The sequence below is a fragment of the Oratosquilla oratoria genome, chromosome 27 (genome assembly GCF_046742065.1).
Source record: "Oratosquilla oratoria isolate Oo_2021 chromosome 27, ASM4674206v1, whole genome shotgun sequence".
In the NCBI taxonomy this organism is placed as follows: domain Eukaryota; kingdom Metazoa; phylum Arthropoda; class Malacostraca; order Stomatopoda; family Squillidae; genus Oratosquilla; species Oratosquilla oratoria.
The window spans coordinates 25,702,019-25,709,518 of NC_134803.1; positions in this window are offsets into that span (position 1 = coordinate 25,702,019).

The following is a 7,500-nucleotide window of genomic DNA, read 5'->3' on the forward strand; positions in this document are numbered from 1 at the left end:
CCCAGGAAGTTAAGACCTACGTAGAACTGCGGCCAGGAGAAATTGATATCTTGTTATGACGAATGCAGGGAACTCACACAGAGAAGAAATCAGGAGTTCGTGTGGAGAAACAGGGTGGAAAGAAGCAAGTTACTCACGGAGATAATTATTTGCAGAGAAGACCAACATGAGGGCGAATCTTAAAGAAACAATAACACGGCAAATTGGGGAACCCCTTATGAGGCTGATCATTTGACTTAGAACACCTTCAGTACCAAAACGAAAGTCTGAAGTGTTACACCAATAACTTCGCACTCTTGGCTACGTCATTCTTTTCCGAGTAGTAATTGGTTCAAAAACATATTCTCACCGGTACTGATGAAGTCACATCATGCGTTACCGATGACGTTAAGTCGCGCAACTCTGTGCCGAGAATGGTGACGGGTCGTGACGCCTCATCATTCGGACGCAACAGAGATCTTTGTCACCCTTATAGATACCTCATAAAGAATTATGATAGAATCATTATGAACAACGTAGGTGAATATAAGAACTTATGCAGATAAAGAGGTATCGGTTTCTGAAGGGAAAGAGTGAATCAGCAGGGACGACACCGCTGATCCAAAAGAGGAAAGGGAAAGATGAAACCGCACTGTGCGAAGTGTGGACTTGTCAGGAGAAAAGAGTGTATCCTACAATGGAGGGAGGAGGGGGAACAGGAGAAGGTAGGAAGAATAACATTTTGTAGATATTAGCTTCCCTATGTAAATTTTTTAACCCAACCACGGCAGAGTGTCATAACCTGACGTGCCGGTCCCAAGTCCGGATAAATGGGGAGGGTTGAGCGTTGGGCTAACACCCCTACCTCAAAAGCGGTTATAGATCACCAAGTGGCCCGAAGACCAGCGGAGTAAGTAAGAGTATGTAAATTGTTTGTGCCAGAGATGAACCAGAAGACCAGGTAGCGAGTTCCTCTTATTGATGAGCAAGAATATTGTAGAAGGATAGCCAGGAACCTCGATCTAGAAGAGTTCCACACATATACGAGAATATGTGTGAAAGACGCTGTAGATCTTGAGTGCATGGCTCTTGCGAACGGGAGTCGGTAAGACCCGGTGAGGGAACAAGGAAATCAGGTTGGGGAAGTGGATCCACGTAGACAAGTGTGAGAATCCTGTGTGAGACTTTGAAGGGCCCTGTGGGGGAATTGTGAGAACCTTGTTCGGGAGTTGTAGGAATCCATAAGAACATCGGGGACCCCGAGAGAAAGAGAGACACACTAAGAGTTCCGACAACTTAAAGAAAAAGAAAGAAAGAAAAAAAAAACTCACCATCCCACTCACACGCAGTGGGAAGTAAGAAACCCCTGTCAGTTGCAGCGATTTTTTTTTTTTTTTTCTAAGCCGATGCTGGCTCGCCACCCTGACTGGCCATGGATGTTGGGAACCAACGTGGCAAAGCCTTCAGCGGGTCCGGGAATTGAACTCTCGACCACCTGGTCATGAGCTCAAGACGGTATTCACTGGGTTACCGTGCGGTCCATAAAATCAGTTCTTATGAATAAAAGAGAAGATGACTGAAATGAAGACTAAATGAGATGGACAGAGGAGAGAGGAATAGATGAAGGTAAAAGCAATTTACAAAACATGATGACATGTAATAAAAAAGAAGTAAGAGAAAGGAACGGGTATATCAAGACGTACCAATTAATGACGTAGAAGTGGAAAAAGAAAGAGCTATAGTGTTGATGATAGTGGTGAGTGGCGGAGAGTGGTGAATGATGATGATGATGATGAATGGTTAGTTTTGGTGGTGAGTGGTGAGTGTTGAGTGGTGGTGGTTGTGAATGGTGGTGGTGTTAAGGGTGCGTGGTGGTGTTAATGGTAAGTGGCGGTGGTGAGTGGTGATGGTGAGTGGTTATTGGTGGTAGTGATGGTGGTGGGTAGTGGGTGGTGGTGGTGAGTGGTTAATGGTGGTGGTAGTGGTGGTGAAAGATGGTGAGTAATGGTGAGTGGTGGTGAGTGGTGAGTGGTGGTGAGTGGTGAGTGGTGGTGAGTGGTGAGTGGTGGTGAGTAGTGAGTAATGAGTGGCAGTGGTTATGTATGGTGGCGACGATAATTGCGAATGGTGATTGTAATCATCATCATCATCATCATCATCATCATCATCATCATCATCATCATCATCATCATCATCATCATCATCATCATCATCATCATCATCATCATCATCATGACGATGACGATGACGATGACGATGACGATGACGATGACGATGACGATGACGATGACGATGACGATGACGATGACGATGACGATGATGATGACGACGACAATGATGATGACGACGACGATGATGATGACGACGACGATGACGACGACGACGATGATGATGACGACGACGATGACGACGACGACGATGACGACGACGACAATGGCGACGACGATGAGGGCGATAATGATGACGATGATTATGACGAAGATAATAACGACGACGACGACGTCGATGATGGTGATGATGATAACGAAGAAGATGACTATAAAGAAGACTACGGTGAAGTCAGCAACGAAGATGGCTACGAATATAACAAAATAGACGACAATGAAGACAAGGCGGAAAATAAAATGGAAGAAAAGAAGAGGAGGAGGGAGGGAGGAGAAGACCAAAGAGAAGGAAGGGGAAGAGAAGACCCAGTAGAAGAAGAGGGAGGAGTAGTACGTGGAATAGGAGGAGAGATGGAGAAAGAGTCCCAGTAGAAGGAGTGGGAGGAGGAGGAGGAGGAAAGAGAAGAAGGAGGAGGAGGAAAGAGGAGGAGAAGGAAAGAGGAGGAGGAGGAGGAAAGAGGAGGAGGAGGAGGAGGAGGAAAGAGGAGGAGGAGGAAGAAAGAGGAGGAGGAGGAGGAAAGAGGAGGAGGAGGAAGAAAGAGGAGGAGGAGGAAGAAAGAGGAGGAGGAGGAGGAAGAAAGAGGAGGAGGAGGAGGAAGAAGGAGGAGGAGGAAGAAAGAGGAGGAGGAGGAGGAGGAAGAAAGAGGAGGAGGAGGAGGAAAGAGGAGGAGGAGCAAAGAGGTGGAGGAGGAGGAGGAAAGAGGAGGAGGAGGAGGAAAGAAGAAAAGGAGGAGGAGGAGGAGGAGGAAAGAGAAGGAGGAGGAAGAGGAGGAGGAGGAGGAGGAGGAGGAGATAAAAGAGGAGGTGGAGACTGAGATGGAACAATAGATAAAGGAGAAAAAAGAATTAGAGGAGAGAAAATGATATCGATGACATAGACGAAGAATGTAGTTGAGAAAAAGGAGAGGAGACAAACAAAGAAGACGAAAGAGGAGGAAGCAAAGGAGGCAAGTGAGGAGGAGATGAAGGAAGAGAAAAAGGAAAATGAAAGAGGAAATGAAAGAGCACGAAGACACGTATAGGGAGTCGGACCAGACAAGAAAGATGACGGAAGATCAGGAGAATAAGTGAGAGAGGCTGGTATCTCGTCTAACATGTTGATCTCTTCCCTAACACGGCATCAGAACGGGACGACACCACAGCACAGCGCAGAACAGCTCTGAAATGCACTCACACCTGATATAAATACTAGCACCCGAATCTGCGTGCAACTCTACACGCTACACCAACACTCCTTAGGAGCTCTGTATTGTATACAGGTCCAAGTGAATACAGTGTATTCACTTGGACCTGGATGAGTTCTTTGGACGGAAGAAAAGGGTTGGGGCATGAGGAGGGAGGAGGGTAAAGGCAAAGGGACAGAGCCAGGCATAGTGAAAAGGTAGAAGGATAGGGTAGGCGAAAGAAAAAACTAGAGAGTGATGTTAAATAAAGAAAGACACAAGTTGAGAAGAAAGAATATGAAGAAGAGAGAGAATGAAAGAGTAAAAGAAGGGAGTAGAGAGTTTTGGGGCGTCGGAAAAAGGAAAAGGAATGTGCAAGACAACGAAATAGGAGTAGGAGAAGAGAACAACAAAAACTAAAATAAGAACTCAAAAAATGATAAGCAAATAACAGTTAAAAAGAATAGGGAAGAGGAAGTACATGAAAAGAATGAAAAAGAAAATAACGTGATAAGGAGAGGAAGAAAAGAATACAAAAGAAGTGACAAGCAAAGACAAGGACAAAGAACAAAAAAAAAGAGAGAGAGAGATAAGGAAAATAAAGAGAGGACTGTAGGCGGAAGGGGAGCAGGAAAAAGAGAAAGAGGAAGAGGATGTCTAGGAGACAGGAGTGAGTAATGATCGTAAGATGGAGGAAGAATTTGGTGGGAGAAAGGATTGGCTGATGTGACGTAGTTGTGGAGGATGTGGAGGGATTACCAAAAGGATTTTGGGCGATGAGGAGGAAGCGACGGAGGGATAAGGACGAGGGAAAGGACGAGGATGAAGAAAACAAACAGCAAGAATTGGATTGAGTAGAGGAGGAACATGTGCAGAAATAAGGAAGATGAGGAAAGGAGAAGAATGGTAATAGCGAAAGTGTAAGAGGTGAATAAAAAAAAAGAGGAGGAGCAAAGAAAGAGAAGGAGAAGGAAGAGCAGGAAGAGAAGATAGTAGGAGGAGGAGGAGGAAGAGAAAATGAGAGGAGAAGGAGGAGGAGGACGAAGAAGAGGAGGGGAGAAGAGAGGAGAGGAGAGGGAGATGGAGGAGTGGAAGGAGAAGGAGAAGGAGAAGGAGGAGAAAGAGAAGATGGAGAAGAAGGAGGAGGAAAAGGGGAAGGAAAAGAAGAAGGAGAAGGAGAAGGAGAAGGAGAAGGAGAAGGAGAAGGAGAAAGACAAGGAGAAGGACAAGGAGAAGGAGAAGGAGAAGGAGAAGGATAAGGATAGGGAGAAAGAGAAGGAGAAGGAGAAGGAGAAGGAGGAGGAGGACGACGTGGAGGAAGAAGGGGAGGGATAGGAGTGGGAAGAGAAGGAAGAGAAAAAAAAAGTAGATAAGTGAATACGTTGTGAAATAACTCAAGTTATGCGTACCAAATAGATACAAGTAATACAAAGACACAAATACATTGAGAGATTTTATGTAAGAAAATGCAGAAGAAAGACAGAACAAAAATTAAACGGATAAACGAAATATTTTTTGAAAATAAACAATGATAATCAAATGTCAAGGAAAATGAAATTCAATGTCGCTCGACAAGACACAAATATTTTAGATTTCCTCCTGTTAAAATGAAAATCTATTTAGCTCTTCACTGTTCTAAAAAGTTTAAAGCCTTCTCATCAAATCCCCCTCATTGACCTTATACATCTAGTTTTCATTAATGATGAATAATAGTATAAACAGACGTCTTCCATTAGCAACGTGAAATGGTACGACAAGTAGATTCTTCAAGACAACGTCTATCACCAAGGACCTAAGATCCAAATTACAACGCGAACTAAGAAATATGAAGTAATAGAGAAAGGCCGAACCTTTTGCTAACCAGTGAGTCACCGAGCAAAGCAAGAAGTAAAGATTCGACCTCAAGCACGAAGGTAAACAGAAAGTGTCTGTCTCTTCTTGTCTTTGTCTCTCTAGAAGCTCCTCGTGCTGGGCAAAAAAACAATAGTCCACCTCTTCACTTTAAGAATTTGTCTCAGTCTTAGTTTTTTTTTTTTTTTTTTCTTGACGCCGCGAACACGTGAATCTCTTCCATTATTTTCTGGATTCCTCAACTGGCAATCGCTTTCTTCTTATGGAGAAGACTTTCGGATCCTGAAGGATTTGAAACTATCTTGATTACCATTTTGAGTATCTTACCCAACTTCTCTTTATTCGGTCGACCACCAAGCAATGTTATTCAGATTGGAGAAAAATCCTTGATCTCAGTGTTAAAATGCCTCTGACTATATCCTTCGGTCAAGAGGAGAATTTTAAAGAAAGTGTTTTTGCTATGGTTGAGTGACTTTATTCATCAAAGGGCCCACAACCGTCTTGAGAGGTTTAAAGGCGGATGGTGACAAGAAGACTAATAATAAACGATATCATCTGGTAAAAGGAAGCCAGTCAATTCAACCTTTGTAATGTGAGTGGGAGGGAGATGACAGTGGAAGACATTGGATGGGGAGTAGGAGGGTGGGTTTCTTGGGCGATGTTCCTGGGATGTTCTTTTTTTAGTTGGTATTCTTATAAGAGACTGTGTAGTAGTTGGTGTAGATAATGATAAGGAACATGGTATTGGAGCTGCTGCTGAAGCTGGTGTAAGATTTAGAGCAAGAGCTGATGTGAAAGTTGGTGTGGGGGTCGGTGTGGGCGCTGGTGTGTGAGCCGATGTAGGAGTTGGTGTGTGATCCGGTGTGGGAACCAGTGTGGGAGCTAGTGTGAGAGCTGATGTGGGAGTGGGAGTGGAAGCTAGTGTGGGAGCTGGTGTGGGAGCCGCTGTGGGAGTTGCTGTGCCAACCGGTGATGGAGCTAGTGTGGAAGCTAATGTAGGAGCTGGTGTGGGAGGCGGTGTGGGAGCTGTTGTGGGGTGCCGGTGTTGGGGCTGGTGTGGGAGACAGTGTAGGAGACGGTGTGGGGATCAGTGTGGGAGCTGGTGTGGAAGCTAATATAGGAGCTGGTGTGGGAGTCGGTGTGGGAGCTGGTGTGGGAGTCGGAGTGGGGGCTTGTGTGTGAACTGGAGTGTTAGAATCTGGAAATGGTAACGGGAACAATATAGATGTTGGCACTAGTAAATTTGTGTTGGTGAATTTGACGTGCATCAGAGCGGAGGCAGTGGAGGTGAAAAGAATAGATTTGATGTAAATTGGGTCTCGTTTTCTCTCTTCTGACGTGACAAGCCTCATTCAAGCACGAAAACGATTAACATTCTTAGCTGACAAGGGGCGATTACATGTGACACTTTTTGAATAAATAAAAGCCACAATTCAACCATGAGAGATCGAAGGGATAAAACAATACACCAACTTGACAAAACGTTATTCTGTTATTATTCGTAAGTAGGTTAACATTCAGGATACAATGAAGTTCTTCATAGGGTCTTCATGGAGACGAAGAAATAAATCAACTGCAAGAAAGTCTTTAGTTTTGGGTTGAAGTTAAGGGCACTAAACAGACAACGGCCACTGCCTTTATGTATTATCATTTTCTTTCCTTATTACCAATCAACTCAATCAGGCTAAACGGAGTTGCTGAGTTTTTGTCGTTTTAATGATACAGTCACTCTATAGTCAACAAGAGTAACGAAGAAAAAAACAACGAAAACCACAAACCTAACAGCTACCTGCATTACCTGTGCCACATTTGAGAAGTTATGTCAAGATTCATATTACGAGTTGCATGGTCACTGCAGACATAGAAATAATAAATGAACAAATAAGTGAATGAATGAATGATTGTATGAAGGAAGGAAGTATTGAATGAAAAAATGAATGAACAGATGAATAAATAAATATAAAAATAAATTAGCAAACGAATGAAAAATAAAATTGATGGGTACATCATATAATAAAAAATAAAAAATCCATCCTCTTCACGAGTTGATGCTGTTGCAGAAGATATGTGGAGTATAACATACACAGTCATAGCAGTTCCTGATAGGATGGAATATAAGAATA